Below are 18,994 nucleotides of genomic sequence, written 5' to 3'. Positions count from 1 at the left end.
AGGAATGGGTGACGTTTCGGGTCGAGACCTTTCTTCAGACTGGAACTCACAGGAACGTCACCCATTCCTTCTCTCCTGAGATGCTGCCTGGCCCGCTGAGCATTTTGTGATACCTTCGATTTGTACCGGCATCTGCAGTTATTTTCCTACACATGCTAAAGGAATAACGTTTAGTGCAAGGTAAAGCCAGCAAAGTCCGATCAAGGATAGTCCGAGGGTCACCAATGAGGTAGATAGTAGTTCAGCACTGCTCTCTGGTTGTGGTAGGATGGTTCAGTTGCCTGATAACAGTCGGGAAGAAACTGCCTCTGAATCTGGAGGTGTGCGTTTTCACACTTCTGTACCTCTTGCCCGATGGGAGAGGGGAGAAGAGGGGGTGACCGGGGTGAGACTGGTCCTTGATGATGCTGCTGGCCTTGCCGAGGCAGCGTGAGGTGTAGATGGAGTCGGTGGAAGGGAGGTACTTAGAAACTAAACTGAAATAATTCACCCACAAACCTGTACGTCTTTGGAATGGACGTTTATTCAAGCTTCTGTATCTTCTCCCTGACAGTTTTATATCACACCTCCCTCCCTCCCCCCCCTCCCTCCCCCCCTCCCTCCCCCCCTCCCTCCCTCCCTCCCTCCCTCCCTCCCTCCCTCCCTCCCTCCCTCCTTCCCTCCCCTCTTGCGTGACCTTGGGCTAGAGCTGTGAGACCTTGTACTCTCTCCATTGTACTAGCTGGCCAGCTGCAGAGAGAGGGAGGGAGAGAAGGAGGGAGGGAGGGAGGGAGAGAGAGGGAGGAGGTGGAAGGGAGAGAGGGGGGAGGGAGGAAGAGGAAGAAAGAGAGAGGGATGGAGAGAGGGAGAGAGTGAGTGGGGGTGGGAGAGAGAGAGGGAGAGTGGGGTGAGAGGGAGGGAGAGAGGAGGAGAGAGTGAGGGGGGGTGGGAGACAGAGGGGGCAGGGAGGAAGGGAGAGAGAAGGGGAGTGTGAGGGAGAGAGGGCAGGGAGGGAGAGAGAGAGAGAGATGGGGAGAGGGGGAGAGAGGGGGCAGGGAGGGAGAGAGTGAAGGGGAGGGAGAGAGAGAGAGGGGGAGGGAGAGAGAGAGAGAGGGAGAGAAGAAAGAAGGAAAGAGGAGGAGAGAGAGAGGGGGAGGGAAAGAGAGAGAGAGAGGGGAAAGTGTGGGAGAGAGAGGGGAGGGAGGGAGGGAGAGAGAGAGAGGGAGGGAGAGAGAAAGAGGGGAAGCGGGAGAGAGAGAGAGGGGAAGAGAGAGGGGAGGGAGAGAGAGAGAGGGGGAGAGAAAGAGGGGGGGGGGGGGTGGGGGGGAGTGGTGTGACTGGAACACTGGTTCCAGGAAGTGTGTGTGTGTGTGTTTCACGTCTCTAAGTCGAAGGAGGAAGTCACAGCTCTGACCTGAGACTCCTTCGCCTCTCGCCTGCCTAACTCCGTGCTCCCCGCTGTGCTGGAACTCTGTCTGAGAGAGTCAGGGAACTGGGAACCGGGAGACTCAGCCGGCTGGTTGCTGCTAACAAGGTCGGTGGCTGTCTGTAGTTGGAGCAATACACTGGAACTTAGAAGGATGAGAGGAGATCTTATCGAAACGTATAAGATTATTAAGAGGTTGGACGCGTTAGAGGCAGGAAACATGTTCCCGATGTTGGGGGAGTCCAGAACAAGTGGGCCACAGTTTAAGAATAAGGGGGAGGCCATTTAGAACGGAGACGAGGAAAAACCTTTTTCAGTCAGAGAGTTGTGAATCTGTGGAATTCTCTGCCTCAGAAGGCAGTGGAGGCCAATTCTCTGAATGCATTCAAGAGAGAGGTAGATAGAGCTCTTAAGGATAGCGGAGTCAGGGGGTATGGGGAGAAGGCAGGAACGGGGGTACTGATTGAGAATGATCAGCCATGATCACATTGAATGGCGGTGCTGGCTCGAAGGGCCGAATGGCCTCCTCCTGCATCTATTGTCTATTGTCTATTGTCTATAGCTTGTACGTTAGAGGGGGAGTGGGGAGAAGGGGGCTGGGTATGATTTACCCGAAACGTCACCCATTCCTTCTCTCCAGAGATGCTGCCTGTCCCGCTGAGTTACTCCAGCATTTTATGTCTATCTTCGGTTTAAACCAGCACCTGCAATTCCTTCTTGCACAAGAATCTATCTTTCTCTGCCTTAAAAATATCCTTTGACTTGGCCTCCACAGCCTAGTCTCGACCCGAAACGTCACCCATTCCTTCCCTCCAGAGATGCTGCGCTGAATTACTCCAGTATTTCGAGTCTATCTTCGGTTTAAACCAGCACCACCAGTTCCTTCTACACACATAATCATTTACTTCACTTTACTTTGGAGATACAGCGCGGAAACAGGCCCTTCGGCCCACCGAATCCGCGCCGACCAGCGATCCCCGCACACTAACACTATCCTACACCCACAAGGGACAATTTACAATTTTACCGAAGCCAATTAACCTACAGACCCGCACGTCTTTGGAGTGTAGGAGGAAACCGGAGCACCCGGAGAAAACCCACGCAGGTCACGGGGAGAACGTGCAAACTCCGTACAGACAGCGCCCGTAGTCGGGATGGAACACGGGTCTCTGGCGCTGCATTCGCTGTGAGGCAGCAACTCTACCGCTGCGCCACCGTGACATGTACTTTAGAGGTACTGCGTGGAAACAGGCCCTTCGGCCCACCGAGTCCGTGCTGACCAGCGATCAGCCTGTATTCTAGCGCTAACCTACACACGAAGGACAGTTTACAGAAGGCAGCTTTGGAGCGCAGGAGGATGAGGGGAGATGTTATAGAGGTGTACAGAATCATGAGAGGAATAGATCGGGTAGACGCACAGAGTCTCTTGCCCAGAGTAGGGGAATCGAGAATCTGGGCGGTCACGGTGGCGTGGCGGTAGAGTTGCCGCCTTACAGCGAATGCAGCACCGGAGACCCGGGTTCCATCCCGACTACGGGGGCTGTCTGTACGGAGTTTGTACGTTCTCCCCGTGACCTGCGTGGGTTTTCTCCGAGATCTTCGGTTTCCTCCCACACTCCAAAGACGTGCAGGTTTGTAGGTTAATTGGCTGGGTGTAAATGTAGAAATTGTCCCTAGTGTGTGTAGGATAGTGTTAGTGTGCGGGGATCGCTGGTCGGCGCGGACACGGTGGGCCGAAGGGCCTGTTTCCGCGCTGTATCTCTAAACTAAAATGAATGTTGGGGGGAGATTGTTTTGTGATAAGGCAGGTGGTGGGTGAGATGTGGTTTGAGGTTAGGATCAGACCAGCGTGATCTTAATGTATGGTCGAGCGGCACGGTGGCGCAGCGGTAGAGTTGCTGCCTCACAGCGCCGGAGACCCGGGTTCGATCCCGACTACGGGCGCTGTCTGTACGGAGTTTGTACGTTCTCCCCGTGACCTGCTTGGGTTTTCCCCGGGTGCTCCGGTTTCCTCCCACACTCCAAAGACGTGCAGGTTTGTAGGTTAATTGTCTTGATGTAAATGTAAAATTGTCCCTAGTGTGTGTAGGATAGTGTTAGTGTGCGGGGATCGCTGGGCGGTGTGGACTCGGTGGGCCGAAGGGCCTGTTTTCGCGCTGTATCTCTAAACTAAACTCTGAACTGTCTTTGGTAGAAATGTGAATTGGACCTTTTTGCGATGTGGAATTTCGAGTTAGGATTAGCTTCTCCGATCGGCAGGGATTGAAGGAGCATTTGTCAGCACTGGGCCTGTACTCGCTGGAGTTTAGAAGGATGAGGGGGGACCTCATTGAAATCTACCGAATAGCGGAAGGCCAGGATAGAGTGGATGTGGAGAGGATGTTTCCACTAGTGGGAGAGTCTAGGACCAGAGGGCACAGCCTCAGAATTAAAGGACGTTCCTATAGCAAGGAGATGAGGAGGAATTTGTTGAGTCAGAGGGTGGTGAATCTGTGGGATTCTTTGCCACAGACGGCTGTGGAGGCCACAAGTCAGTGGATATTTTTAAGGCGGGGAGATTGACTGGTGTGGGTATCAGGGGTTATGGGGAGAAGGCAGGAGAATGGGGTTGAGAGTCGGGTTGCCAACTGCCCCGTATTTACCAGGGCATCCCATATTTTGGGCTAAATTGGTTTGTCCCGTAAGGGTCCGTCCTTATCCCGTATTAGGCCCGGGACACTGTAGGCCCGGTCAGTGTAGGTCCGGACGCTGTAGGCCCGGACACTGTAGGCCTGGGCACTGTAGGCCCGGTCAGTGTAGGCCCGGACACTGTAGGCCCGGACACTGTAGGCCCGGTCTGTGTAGGTCCGGACGCTGTAGGCCCGGACACTGTAGGCCCAGACCTTGTAGGCCCGGACATTGTAGGCCCGGTCAGTGTAGGTCCGGACGCTGTAGGCCCGGACACTGTAGGCCCGGACATTGTAGGCCCGGTCAGTGTAGGCCCGGTCAGTGTAGGTCCGGACGCTGTAGGCCCGGTCAGTGTAGGCCCGGTCAGTGTAGGTCCGGAAGCTGTAGGCCCGGACACTGTAGGCCCGGACCTTGTAGGCCCGGACATTGTAGGCCCGGTCAGTGTAGGCCCGGACACTGTAGGCCCGGTCAGTGTAGGCCCCGATGCTGCAGGCCCGGACACTGAATAGCGGTGCTGGCTCGAAGGGCCAAATGGCCTCCTCCTGCTCCTATTTTCTATGTTTCCTCAAATTTGCATTGGGCTGCACAGTGTGGGTTTGCGAGGGGAGGTTACTGTTTAGCAACCGGTATTAGTACGGATGGCAGAGTAGACTTGATGGGCCGAATTCTGCTCTTATCACTTATGAACTTAGCTTACTTTAGTTTAGTTTAGCTGAGCCTAGTTTATTGTCACGTGTACCGAGGTACGGTGAAAAGATTTTGTCGCGCGCTAACCAGTCAGTGGAAAGACAAAACATGATTACAATCGAGCCGTCCACAGTGCAGATACGGGATGAAGGCAATAACGTTTAGTGCAAGGTAAAATCCGATCAAGGATAGTCCGAGGTAGATCGTAGTTCAGCACTGCTCTCTGGTTGTGGTAGGATGGTTCAGTTGCCTGATAACAGCCGGGAAGAAACTGCCCCTGAATCTGGAGGTGTGCGTTTTCACACTTCTGTACCTCTTGCCCCGATGGGAGAGGGGAGAAGAGGGGGTGACTGGGGTGGGACTTATTGAAACATATAAGATAATTAAGGGGTTGGACACATTAGAGGCAGGAAGCATGTTCCCAATGTTCGGGGAGTCCAGAACAAGGGGCCACAGTTTAAGAATAAGGGGTAGGCCATTTAGAACGGAGATGAGGAAGAACTTTTTCAGTCAGAGAGTGGTGAAGGTGTGGAATTCTCTGCCTCAGAAGGCAGTGGAGGCCAGTTCGTTGGATGCTTTCAAGAGAGAGCTGGATAGAGCTCTTAAGGATAGCGGAGTGAGGGGGTATGGGGAGAAGGCAGGAACGGGGTACTGATTGAGAGTGATCAGCCATGATCGCATTGAATGGCGGTGCTGGCTCGAAGGGCTGAATGACCTACTCCTGCACCTATTGTCTATTGTCTATTGTCTATTGTCTATTGGGACTGGTCCTTGATGATGCTGCTGGCCTTGCCGAGGCAGCGTGAGGTGTAGATGGAGTCGGTGGAAGGGAGGTTGGTTTGTGTGATGGTCTGGGCTGCGTCCACAACTCTCTGCGATTCCTTGCGGTCTTGGACAGAGACGTTTGTAGAAGATGTTTGTTGTCACGTGGATCAGCAGGGAATGGAGGGAAATGGATCACATACAGGTAGATAAGAGTTGGTCTTGGCATCATGTTTGGCACGTACATTGTGGGCCGAAGGGCCTGATCCGGTGTTGTACCGTTCTATTTTCTCTTTCATTCATTCTTCAGGGATTTGGGCGTAACGCAGGCAAATAAGTGGTGTAGATAGGGTAGACAGTCAGAACCTTCTTCCCTGGGTGGACATGTCACAGACTAGAGGGCACAGCTTTAAGGTGAGAGGAGATGTGGGGGGGCAAGTGTTTTACACAGAGGGGGGTGGGGGCCTGGAACGCGCTGCCAGGGGTGGGGGTGGAAGCAGATACGATAGTGGTGTTTAAGAGGCTTTTGGACAGGGGCGTGGATACGCAGGGAATGGGGGGATATGGGTCACGTGCAGGCAGAGGAGGTTAGTTTAACGTGGCATCGTGTCCAGCATGGACACTGTGGGCCGAAGGGCCTGTTCCTGGGCTGTCCTATTCTGTTCTATGTTGTCTAACATCTCCTTTTAGCTAATAGCCTCTAATTCATAATTTACCAACCTTGGTTCGTAAGGTCATAAATGAGAGGAGCAGAATTCGGCCATTCGGCCCATCGAGTCCACTCCGACATTCAATCATGGCCGATCTATCTCTCCCTCTGAACCCCATTCGCCTTCCTTCTCCCCATAACCCCTGACACCCGTACTAATCAAGAATCAACCTTTCTCTGCCTTAAAACTGGGGAGAGAAAAAAACTTTTTCTCCCAGAGAATTTGTCGTGAATTTGTGGAATTCTCTGCCACAGAGGGCAGTGGAGGCCGATTCACTGGATGAATTTAAGAGAGAGTTAGATAGAGCTCTAGGGGCTAGCGGAATCAAGGGATATGGGGAGAAGGCAGGCACGGGTTACTGATTGTGGATGATCAGCCATGATCACAATGAATGGCGGTCCGAAGAAAGGTCTCGACCTGAAACGCCACCCATTCCTTCTCTCCTGAGATGTTGCCTGACCCGCTGAGTTACTCCGGCATTTTGTGAATAAACACCTTCGATTTGTACCAGCATCTGCAGTTATTTTCTTACAATGAATGGCAGTGCTGGCTCGAAGGGCCGAATGGCCTCCTCCCGCAACTATTTTCCATGTTTCTCTGTTAAAAATATCCACTGGCTTGGCCTCCACAGCCGTCTGTGGCAAAGAATTCCACAGATTCACCGCCCTCTGACTAAAGAAATTCCTCCTCATCTCCTTCCCAAAGGAACGTCCTTTGGAGGAGTTAGGTTTAGGTTTATTATTGTCCCGTGTACCAAGGTACAGTGAAAAGCTTTGTTGTACTTGCTCACCAAAGGATCAGATAACACATAAATACGGTCAAGTCCAACTCGAGTTCAGGAGGTTCAGGCGATCCACTCGATTGTATCGTGTTCAAGGGCACGATTTCCCAGTAGCAAATTCCATAATCCATATCCCTCCATACCCTGCGTATCCATGTGCCTGCCTCCACCATAGGGGTTGCCAACTTCCTCACTCCCAAATAACGGACAAAGGGTGACGTCACCGCCCCGCGCCCCACGTGACCTCACCCAGCCAGCGGCCATGTGCGCCCGTACCACCAATGGTGGCCGCCCGGGCCGTAGGCGGGTTGCTATGCAACCTCCGTCAGGCGGCGCCTGGGCCACCGGGCCTAAACAGTCCCGACCTACACTGTCTGGGCCCACAGCGCCCCCCCCGGGCCTACAGTGTTTGGGCCTACAGTGTCTGGGCCTACAGTGTCCGGGCCAGCAGTGTCCGGGCCTACAGTGTCCGGGCCTACAGTGTCCGGGCCTACAGTGTCGGGGCCTACAGTGTCCGGGCCTACAGTGTCGGGGCCTACAGTGTCGGGGCCTACAATGTCGGGGCATACAATGTCCGGGCCTACACTGTCCGGGCCTACACTGTCCGGGCCTACACTGTCCGGGCCTACAGCGTCCGGGCCTACAGTGCCCCCCTAACACGGGACAAGGGCGGTCCTGTACGGTACAAACTAATTTAGTCCAATATACGGGATACCCCGGATAATACAGGATAGCCTACTCTACCACCTCCCCTGGCAGCGCATTCCAGGCACCCACCACCGTCTGTGTAAATTGCCCCACACATCTCCTTTAAACTGTACCCCTCTCATCTTAAAGCCGTGCCCTCTAATATTTGATATTTCCATTTCTGTCTGTCTAACCAATATACGCCTCTCACAATTTTAATAGACAATAGGTGCAGGAGGAGGCCATTTGGCCCTTCGAGCCAGCACCACCATTCAATGTGATCATGGCTGATCATTCTCAATCAGTACCCCGTTCCTGCCTTCTCCCCATACCCCCTGACTCCGCTATCCTTAAGAGCTCTCTCTTGAATGCATTCAGAGAATTGGCCTCCACTGCCTTCTGAGGTAGAGAATTCCATAGATTTACAACTCTCTGAGTGAAAATGTTTCTCCTCATCTCAGTTCCAAATGGCCTACCCCTTATTCTTAAACTGAGGCCCCTTGTTCTGGACTCCCCCAACATTGGGAACATGTTTCCTGCCTCTAACGTGTCCAACCCCTTAATAATCTTATATCTTTCGATAAGATCCCCTCTCATCCTTCTAAATTCCAGTGTATACAAGCCTAGTCGCTCCAGTCTTTCAACATATGACAGTCCCGCCATTCCGGGAATTAACCTAGTAAACCTACGCTGCACGCCCTCAATAAACGTCTATCAGGTGTCACCTCAACCCCGCCATTCCATAGAAAACAATCCAAGTCTGTCCAACCTCTCCCTGGAGCTGACGCCCTCTAATCCATGCAGCATTGTGGTAAACCTCCTCTGCAACCTCTCCCTGTAGCTGACGCCCTCTAATCCAGGTAGCTTTGTGGTAAACCTCCTCCACACTAGGGTTGCCAACTGTCCTGGGACATCCATATATTGGTCTATTTTGCTTTGTCCCGTACGGGACCGCCCTTGTCCCGTATTAGGCCCGGGGGGCGCTGTAGGCCCGGACGCTGTAGGCCCGGACGCTGTAGGCCCGGATGCTGTAGGCCCGGACGCTGTAGGCCCGGACGCTGTAGGCCCGGACGCTATACGCCCGGACACTGTAGGCCCAAATAGTGTAGGCCCCGGACACTGTAGGCCTGGCCTCTGTAGGTCCAGACACGAGGCCCGGATACTGTAGGTCCGGACAGTGGAGGCCCGGGCGGCCGCCAAACGGAGGTTGCATAGCAACCCGCCTCCCGGCCCGGGCGGACGCCATTGGTGGAGCGGGAGCACGTGGCCGCTGGCTGGGTGAGGTTACGTGGGGCGCGGGGCGGTGACGTCACCTTGTCCTTTATTTGGAAGTGAGAAAGTTGGCAACCCCTACTCTGCACCCACTTCCTGTAGCTGAAACCCTCTAATCCAGGCAGTATTGTGGCAAACCCTCTCCAAAGCCTCCACATCTTTCTTTTGACTTTCTGCCACACCGTACATAAGTGCGACAGAGGCTCGGGAGAGTTGGTGATGGGGGAGTTTAGTTTAGTTTCAAAATACAGTGCGGAAACAGGCCCTTTGGCCCATTCAGACCAGCTATTTTGTTTTCACCCCCCCCACACTTCCTGTACATTAACACTATCCTACACACACCAGAGCCCATTTACAATTTTTACTGAAGACAATTAACCTACAAACCCGCCCGTCTTTGGAGTGTGGGAGGAAACCGGAGCGCCCGGAGGTCACGGGGAGAACGTACAAACTCCGTACAGACGGCACCCATAGTCAGGATGGAACCCAGGTCTCCGGGCCTACAGTGTACGGTCCTACACTGTCCGGGCCTACAGCGGCCCCTGGGCCTACACTGTCCGGGCCTACACTGTCCGGACCTACACCGTCCAGGCCTACACTGTCCGGGCCTACACTGTCCGGGCCTATAGCTTCCGGGCCTATAGCGTCCGGGCCGACAGCGTCCGGGCCTACACTGTCCGGGCCTACAGTGGCCCCCGGGCCTACACTGTCCGGGTCTACACTGTCCGGGCCTACACTGTCCGGGCCTACAGCGTCCGGGCCTACAGCGTCCGGGACTACAGCGTCCGGGCCTACACTGTCCGGGCCTACAGCGTCCGGGCCTACAGCGTCCGGGCCTATAGCGCCCCCCCGGGCCTAATAAGGGACGGCTAGCAACCCTCGTGGGCGGGGATTCAGTGGGTGGGGAGAGCGTTTCTGTGGGAGGGGTAAGATGTTTAGTCAGATGACTTCCCTCCTCTGTGGCATGAATGTTAAGGTAGCTAGTCAAAAGAAGAAGATGGAATGAGTTGAGTGGACAGGACTTCCGTGTATGTAACACTTGTGGCTTGTTGGCCATCATCTGATGTTCACAGCTCTGTGCAGCGTACAAAGGGGAAGATCGTGGAGAAGATGGTCGACTGCTCATTGGGTCCCAAAACACCAAGAGGTTGTGAGCTACAGGGAGAGGTTGAGCAGGCTGGGTCTCTATTCCATGGAGCGCAGGAGGATGAGGGGAGATCTTATAGAGGTGTACAAAATCATGAGGGGAATAGATCGGGTAGATGCACAGAGTCTCTTGCCCAGAGTAGGGGAATCGAGGACCAGAGGACACAGGTTCAAGGTGAAGGGGAAAGATTTAATAGGAATCCGAGGGGTAACATTTTCACACAGAGGGTGGTGGGTGTATGGAACAAGCTGCCAGAGGAGGTAGTTGAGGCTGGGACTATCCCATCGTTTAAGAAACAGTTGGACAGGTCCATGGTGAGAGGGGTCAGAGATGATCTTGCCCGCTCGCTTCCTGGCCCTTGCAGTGTACAGTTTGTCAATGGGGGGAAGGTTGCAGCCAACAACCTTTCACGACTGATGGAACGATGCGTTGCAGCCTCTGGATGTGGTGCTTGGTGGCTGAGCCACATAACTTTGTCCTTTTGTACTCTAACGTTTAGGACCGCACCTGGAGCGGAGTTGGAGGCTGGAACACCAACCCCTCTCCTGCATAAACCGCGGGCAACAGTCCCACAGCAATCTCAGAGCGCACCCAACCTCCCACTGAGACGCCTATTCGACCTACCGATGCACCGTAAGTCCAACCCCGACACATTTCGTCTGCTCCACTGCCAAATCTATAGGGTCCTGGTGAGACCACATCTGGAGTATTGTGTGACCACATCTGGAGTATTGTGTGACCACATCTGGAGTATTGTGTGACCACATCTGGAGTATTGTGTGACCACATCTGGAGTATTGTGTGCAGTTTTGGTCTCCTAATTTGAGGAAGGACGTCTTTGCTATTGAGGGAGTGCAGCGTAGGTTCACCAGGTTAATCCCTGGGATGGCGGGACTGTCGTTTGAGGAAAGATTGGAAAGACTGGGCTTGTATTCACTGGAGTTTAGAAGGATGAGAGGGGATCTTATAGAGACGTATAAAATTATAAAAGGACTGGACAAGCTAAATGCAGGAAAAATGTTCCCAATGTTGGGGGAGTCCAGAACCAGGGGCCACACAGTCTAAGAATAAAGGGGAGGCCATTTAAAACTGAGGTGAGAAGAAACTTTTCCACCTAGATAGTTGTGAATTTGTGGAATTCTCTGCCACAGAGGGCAGTGGAGGCAAATTCACTGGATGAATTTAAAAGGGAGTTAGACAGAGCTCTAGGGGCTAGCGGAATCAAGGGATATGGGGAGAAGGCAGGCACGGGTTACTGATTGTGGATGATCTGCCATGATCACAATGAATGGTGGTGCTGGCTCGAAGGGCTGAATGGCCTCCTCCTGCACCTATTTTCTATGTTTCTATCTCCTCGTGGTGTGCCTACTTTGAAGAATGTGTAAGGAGGAACTGCAGATGCTGGTTTAAATAGAAGATAGACACAAAACGCTGGAGTAACTCAGCGGGACAGGCAGCATCTCTGGAGAGAAGCAGTCTGCAAAAGGGTCTCGACCCAAAACATCACCCATTCCTTCTCTCCAGGGATTAGGGGTTGCCACCTTCCTCACTCCCAAATAAGGGACAAAAGGTGATGTTACCATCCCGCGCCCCACGTGACCTCACCCAGCCAGCAGCCACGTGCTCCCGCCCCACCAATGGCGGCCGCCCGGGCCGGGAGCCGGGTTGCTACGCAACTTCCATTAGGCAGCAACCGGACCTTGGGGCCTACACTGTCCGGACCTACACTGTCCGGGCCTACACTGTCCAGGCCTCCACTGTCCAGGCCTACACTGTCTGGACTACACTGTCCGGGCCTACACTGTCCGGGCCTACACTGTCCGAGCCTACACTTTCCGGGCCTACACTTTCCGGGCCTACACTTTCCGGGCCTACAGCATCCAGGCCTACACTGTCTAGGCCTACACTGTCCGGGCCTACAGCACCGTCCGGGCCTAATACAGGACAAGAGCGGTCCCGTACGGGACAAACCAATTTAGCCCAAAATATGGGATGTCCCGGCTAATACGGGATGTCCCGGCTAATATGGGATGTCCCGGCTAATACGGGACAGTTGGCAACCCCTACCAGAGATACTGCCTGTCCCGCTGTGTTTATTTCCTTCTTTGAAGACATTCTTCTCCTCTCTCCGGTGAGAGTTGGAGAGGGTGACACCCAGCGTTGTTCACGTGGTTGAGTATAGGATTAATCTAGAGCTCCACCATACACCCGATCTGTTCCCCTCAGCATCTTGTGCACCTCTACAAGATCACCCCTCCGCCTCTTTTGCTCCAAGGTATAAAGCCCCCGCCTGCCCAACCTCTCCCTGTAGCTCAGGTCCACACGTCCTGTCAACATCCTTGGCAGGTCACGGTGGCGCAGCGGTAGAGTTGCTGCCTTACAGCGAATGCAGCGCCGGAGACCCGGGTTCGATCCCGACTATGGGCGTACGGAGTTTGTACGTTTTCCCCGTGACCTGCGTGGGTTTCACTCCGAGATCTTCGGTTTCCACCAAAGACGTGCAGGTTTGTAGGTTAATTAGCTTGGTAAATGCAAAAATTGTCCCTAGCAGGTGTAGGATAGTGTTAGTGTGCGGGGATCGCTGGTCGGCGCGGACCCGGTGGGCCGAAGGGCTTGTTTCTGCGCTGTATCTCTAAACTAAACTAAACTAAATCTCCTCTGCGCCCTTTCCATCTTAATGCCATCTTTCGTACAGCAGGGCGACCAAAAGGGAACAAAATACTCCAGTATGACCTCACTGATGACTTGTACAACTGCAACATAACTTCACAACTTCTATGCACGATACCTTGACCGATGAAGGTCAATGTACCGAAAGTCTTCTTGACCTTCCTACCTACCTGTGACGCCACTCTCATGGAACAAGTTAGGAAAAGGGGGCGTACAACAAGATCTGGGTGTCCTAGTGCATCAGTCGCTGAAAGGAAGCATGCAGGTACAGCAGGCAGTGAAGAAAGCCAATGGAATGTTGGCCTTCATAACAAGAGGAGTTGAGTATAGGAGCAAAGAGGTCCTTCTGCAGTTGTACAGGGCCCTAGTGAGACCGCACCTGGAGTACTGTGTGCAGTTTTGGTCTCCAAATTTGAGGAAGGATATTCTTGCTATTGAGGGCGTGCAGCGTAGGTTTACTAGGTTAATTCCCGGAATGGCGGGACTGTCATATGTTGAAAGACTGGAGCGGCTAGGCTTGTATACACTGGAATTTAGAAGGATGAGAGGGGATCTTATCGAAACGTATAAGATTATTAAGGGGTTGGACACGTTAGAGGCAGGAAACATGTTCCCAATGTTGGGGGAGTCCAGAACCAGGGGCCACAGTTTAAGAATAGGTGGTAGGCCATTTATAACGGAGATGAGGAAAAACTTTTTCAGTCAGAGAGTTGTGAATCTGTGTAATTCTCTGCCTCAGAAGGCAGTGGAGGCCAATTCTCTGAATGCATTCAAGAGAGAGTTAGATAGAGCTCTTAAGGATAGCGGAGTCAGGGGGTGTGGGGAGAAGGCAGGAACGGGGTACTGATTGAGAATGATCAGCCATGATCACATTGAATGGCGGTGCTGGCTCGAAGGGCCGAATGGCCTCCTCCTGCACCTATTGTCTATTGTCTATAAGTGATAGGAGCAGTATTAGGCCATTCAGCCCATCAAGTCTACTCCGCCATTCTATCACGGCTGATCTATCTCTCCCTCCTAACCCCATTCTCCTGCCTTCTCCCCATAACCTCTGACACCCGCACTGATCATGAATCAATATATCTCTCTTAAAAATATCCACTGACTTGGCCTCCACAGCTGTCTGTGGCAATGAATTCCACCCTCTGACTAAAGAAATTCTCCTTCATCTGATTCCTAAAGGAACGTCCTTTAATTCTGAGGCTGTGCCCTCTGGTCCTAGACTCTCCCACTGGTGGAAACATCCTCTCCACATCCACTCTATCCGGGCCTTTCACTATTCTGTACGTTTCAATGAGGTCCCCCCTCATCCTTCTAAACTCCAGCGAGTACAGGCCCAGTGCTGACAAACGCACATCATATGTTAACCTACTTTAAGGTGAGAGGGGGAAAGATTTACCTGAAGATCCAGTTCCTGTGATATATTGTTCTATGTTCTAAAAAAAAAACCCCAACAATGGAATTGGAGAACCATGGAACAAATGAAAATAGGGAAGTGACCACAATTATTACAGATCATTGTTCTCGAACTTGTTAGTTATGTTCCTGAAAGCTCGCTTTGTTGAAAGTAATGTTATGTAAACAGGTAGACACACAATGCTGGAGTAACTCAGCGGGACGGGCAGCATCTCTGGAGAGATGGAACGGGTAACGTTTCGGGTCGAGACACTTCATCGACACGAAACACCACGTTTCCCTTCTCTCCAGAGATGCTGCCTGTCCTGCTGAGTTACTCCGGCATTTTGTGTCTATCTTCGGTGTAAACCAGCGTCTGCAGTTCCTCCTTCCACTCTTCCAGTTGGCGATGTTTACAATGGTCTCTTTATTGCTACCTGTACCAACGTACAGTGAAATTCATTTTTAATACATTTTGAAATACAGCAAGACAATAGACCAGCACCGCCATTCAATGTGATCTTGGCTGATCATTCTCAATCAGTACCCCCGTTCCTGCCTTCTCCCCATACCCCCTGACTCCGCTATCCTTAAGAGCTCTATCTATCTCTCTCTTGAAAGCATCCAGAGAATTGGCCTCCACTGCCTTCTGAGGCAGAGAATTCCACAGATTTACAACTCTCTGAGTGAAAAGGTTTTTCCTCATCTCCGTTCTAAATGGCCGACCCCTTATTCTTAAAGACGTGCAGGTTTGTAGGTTAATTGGCTTGGTATAAATGTAAAATTGTCCCTAGTGGGTGTAGGATAGTGTTAGTGTGCGGGGATCGCTGGTCGGCGCGGACCCGGTGGGCCGAAGGGCCTGTCTTCGTGCAATATTGGCCAGGTTCTTGGCGCCATTTTACAGTCCCAGCTACAGCTGGCCACGAGGCTCGACAAGGTGCTGGGCAGGCCGCATTTGGAGCATCGTGAGCAGATTTGGGCCCCGTATCTGAGGAAGGACGTGCAGGCTCTGGAGAGGGTCCAGAGGAGGTTTACAAGAACGATCCCAGGAATGAGTGGGTTAATGTACGATGAGCGTTTGTCAGCACTGGGCCTGTACTCGCTGGAGTTTAGAAGGTTGAGGGGGGACCTCATTGAAACGTACAGAATAGTGAGCGGCCTGGATAGAGTGGATGTGGAGAGGATGTTTCCACTAGTGGGAGAGTCTAGGACCAGAGGGCACAGCCTCAGAATTAAAGGGCGCTCTTTTAGAAAGGAGATGAGGAGGAACTTCTTTAGTCAGAGGGTGGTGAATCTGTGGAACTCATTGCCACAGACGGCTGTGGAGGCCACAAGTCAGTGGATATTTTTAAGGCAGAGATAGACAAATTCTCGATTAGAACGGGTGTCAGGGGTTATGGGGAGAAGGCAGGAGAATGGGGTTAGGAGGCAGAGATCAGCCATGATTGAATGGCGGAGTGGACTCGATGGGCCGAATGGCCTAATTCTACTCCTATAACTTGTGAACTCGTGACCATTGCAGCCGTCACCTCTATTCTGGTCATCCTGTGATCCATAAACTGCTCCCTGTCCGGCCCTCATTCCCCACGGCACTGCCCACTGCCCACTGCCCACTGCCCACTGCCCACTGCCCACTGCCCACTGCCCACTGCCCACCGCCAGCTTCTGGAAAGCCTTCTGCCACGGCTACTGCTGTAGTTCAGTTTACTTTAGCTCACTTCAGTTTACTTTAGCTCACTTCAGTTTACTTTACCAGCGATCCCCACACACTAACACTACCCTACACACACTTTTATACCAAGCCAATAAACCTACAAAGGTAGACACACAATGCTGGAGTAACTCAGCGGGTCAGGCAGCATCTCGGGAGAGAAGGAATGGGTGACGTTTCGGGTTGCGACCCTTCTTCAAACTGATGAATTAACCTACAAACCTGCACGTCTTTGGAGTGTGGGAGGAAGCCAAAGATCTCGGAGAAAACCCACGCAGGTCACGGGGAGAACGTACAAACTCCGCACAGACAACGCCCGTGGTCGGGATGGAACCCGGGTCCCTGGCGCTGTGAGGCAGCAACTCTACCGCTGCGCCACCGTGCTCTACATGTGGAACCTGCGTGTGGCGTGATTGTATTCACGTACCCTTGCACTCCCTCTCTCCCTGTCCCTCCCCCACCCTAGTTGTCCAACTGCCGAGATCCACTGTTTGTATCTGCTTGTTATCACATTTTCCACAGCCAACAATGGAACATTGTGGGTTCCACTTTTCCTTGATCTTCGTTGCTGGCTTTGATTTGTTCTTTTCATACCTTTCATCCATTTGTTCTTTGTACCTTTTCATACCTCTAGTTCCCCTTTCCCCTGACTGTCTGTAGAAGGGACATAGAAACATAGAAAATAGGTGCAGGAGGAGGCCATTCGGCCCTTCGAGCCAGCACCGCCATTCAATGTGATCATGGCTGATCATTCACAATCAGTACCCCGTTCCTGCCTTCTCCCCATACCCCCTGACTCCGCTATCCTTAAGAGCTCTATCCAGCTCTCTCTTGAATGCATTCAGAGAATTGGCCTCCACTGCCTTCTGAGGCAGAGAATTCCACAGATTCTGAGTGAAAAAGTGAACAAATTGGAGGAACAGCACCTTATATTTCGCTTGGGCGGCTTACAACTGATTGATTTCTCTAACTTCAAGTATCCCTTGCAACCCCTCTCCCTCCGTCCCTCCCCCCACCCTCGTCCTCTTGCTAATGTCACCGTTTGTATCCCCTCGTTGTTACCTTGTCCCCAGCCAACAATGGACCATTGTGGGCTCCAACTCTCTGACTGAAAAAGTTTTTTCTCATCTCCGTTCTAAATGGCTGACCCCTTATTCTTAAACTGTGGCCCCTGGTTCTGGACTCCCCCAACATTGGGAACATGTTTCCTGCCTCTAACGTGTCCAACCCCTTAATAATCTTATACGTTTCGATAAGATCCCCTCTCATCCTTCTAAATTCCAGTGTATACAAGCCTAGTTCCCTAGTTTACCTCTAGTTCCCCCTTTCCCCTGACTGTCTGTTGAAGGGACATAGAAACATAGAAACATAGAAAATAGGTGCAGGAGGAGGCCATTTGGCCCTTCGAGCCAGCACCGCCATTCAACATGATCATGGCTGATCATCCACAATCAGTAACCCGTGCCTGCTTTCTCCCCATATCCCTTGATTCCGCTAGCCCCTAGAGCTCTATCTAACTCTCTTTTGAATTCATCCAGTGATTTGGCCTCCACTGCCCTCTGTGGCAGAGAATTCCACAGATTCACAACTCTCTGGGTGAATCTTTTTTCCGTCATCTCAGTCCTAAATGGCCTACCTCTTATTCTTAGACTTTGGCCCCTGGTTCTGGACTCCCCCAACATTGGGAACATGTTTCCCGTGCCCAGCCTGTCCAATCCCTTAAGAAATTTACATGTTTCTATAAGATCCCCTCTCATCCGTCGACCCGAAACGTCACCCATTCCTTCTCTCCAGAGATGCTGCCTGTCCCGCTGAGTTACTCCAGCTTTTTGTGTCTATCCGGCGTAAACCATTTAGAATGGAGATGAGGAAGAACTTTTTCACCCAGAGAGTTGTGAATCTGTGGAACTCTCTGCCTCAGAAGGCAGTGGAGGCCAATTCTCTGGATGCTTTCAAGAGAGAGTTAGATCGATCTCTGAAAGACAGCGGAGTCAGGGGGTATGGGGAGAAGGCAGGAACGGGGTACTGATTGTGGACGATCAGCCATGATCACATTGAATGGCGGTGCTGGCTTGAATGTCCTCCTATTGTCTATTGTCTGCAGTTCCTTTGCTGCACAGAGTTTGACCAGATGCTTGTGTTTGTTGCTGTGGCAGACTCCACACCCCTGGAAGGAGTGGGATGTGAGGGGAGACCCCCGGATGACAACTTGATGGACCGCGGCCAGATGAACGACAAGGATAGCACGGACCCCAGCCCCTGTTTGGTGAGATGACCACTCTTCTTGTTCCCCCCAACTCCCCTCCATTGAATGAATGAATGAATGAATGAATGAATGATCGATTGATCGATTGGTTGATTGATCGATTGATCGATTGATCGATTGATCGATTGATCGATTGATCGATTGATCGATTGATTGATTGATTGATTGATTGATTGATGCCTTTATTTGTTGTTGATAGCACTGTATACAACAAAATTATTATTGACACTGCATTGGTGCATAATATACGAACATAAAGCCCAGGACACAATTTAAAAACAATGTTATCTAACTAGGGCTCAAGATAAATAAATCATCAATATTGCAATATATCAATACACGTTGGCGATAGGAAGGTAAAATGCAAGGCAGGTAGCAGCATGGAAGAGTGCAGCATGACTAATACTCAGTAGCTTTTCATATTGAGTGTGCAGATTGCTTTTGGGGAAGAAATTGTGTCAGTCTGGAGGTGCTACGGTGAGACTGGATCGAGATCCTTCTTCAGAAACGTTGCCTATTCATGGCGGGACTGTCGTACGAGGAAAGACTGTGGGCTTGTATTCACTGAAGTTTAGAAGGATGAGGGGATCTCATAGAGACGTATAAAATTATAAAAGGACTGACTTTTTTTAGATTTAGAGATACAGCGCGGAAACAGGCCCTTCGGCCCACCGGGTCGGCGCCGCCCAGCGATCCCCGCACACTAACACTATCCTACACACACTAGGGACAAATTTACATTTTACCCAGCCAATTAACCTACATACCTGTACGTCTTTGGAGTGTGGGAGGAAACCGAAGATCTCGGAGAAAACCCACGCAGGTCACGGGGAG

The 18,994-nt window shown here is 52.0% G+C and overlaps 1 protein-coding gene across 2 annotated transcripts in view; it reads left to right on the top strand.

Moving 5' to 3' along the window:
• Positions 1–18,161, top strand: part of LOC144595034 (uncharacterized) — a 311,478-nt gene extending 293,317 nt beyond the window's left edge. Inside the window, exons 1-3 of one of the 2 annotated variants that reach the window (XR_013547452.1) lie at positions 1,348–1,513; positions 10,618–10,751; positions 18,051–18,161. The gene's annotated coding sequence lies outside the window, so the exon portion shown is untranslated. Of the gene's footprint in view, positions 1–1,347; positions 1,514–10,617; positions 10,752–18,050 lie in introns of those variants that run through there. The other variant, XM_078401973.1, reaches the window with a different exon arrangement.
• Positions 18,162–18,994: the final 833 nt, after the last annotated feature.

Source organism: Rhinoraja longicauda, chromosome 7 (genome assembly GCF_053455715.1).
Source record: "Rhinoraja longicauda isolate Sanriku21f chromosome 7, sRhiLon1.1, whole genome shotgun sequence".
Classification (NCBI taxonomy): domain Eukaryota; kingdom Metazoa; phylum Chordata; class Chondrichthyes; order Rajiformes; family Arhynchobatidae; genus Rhinoraja; species Rhinoraja longicauda.
This window is presented reverse-complemented; position numbering and strand designations above follow the sequence as displayed.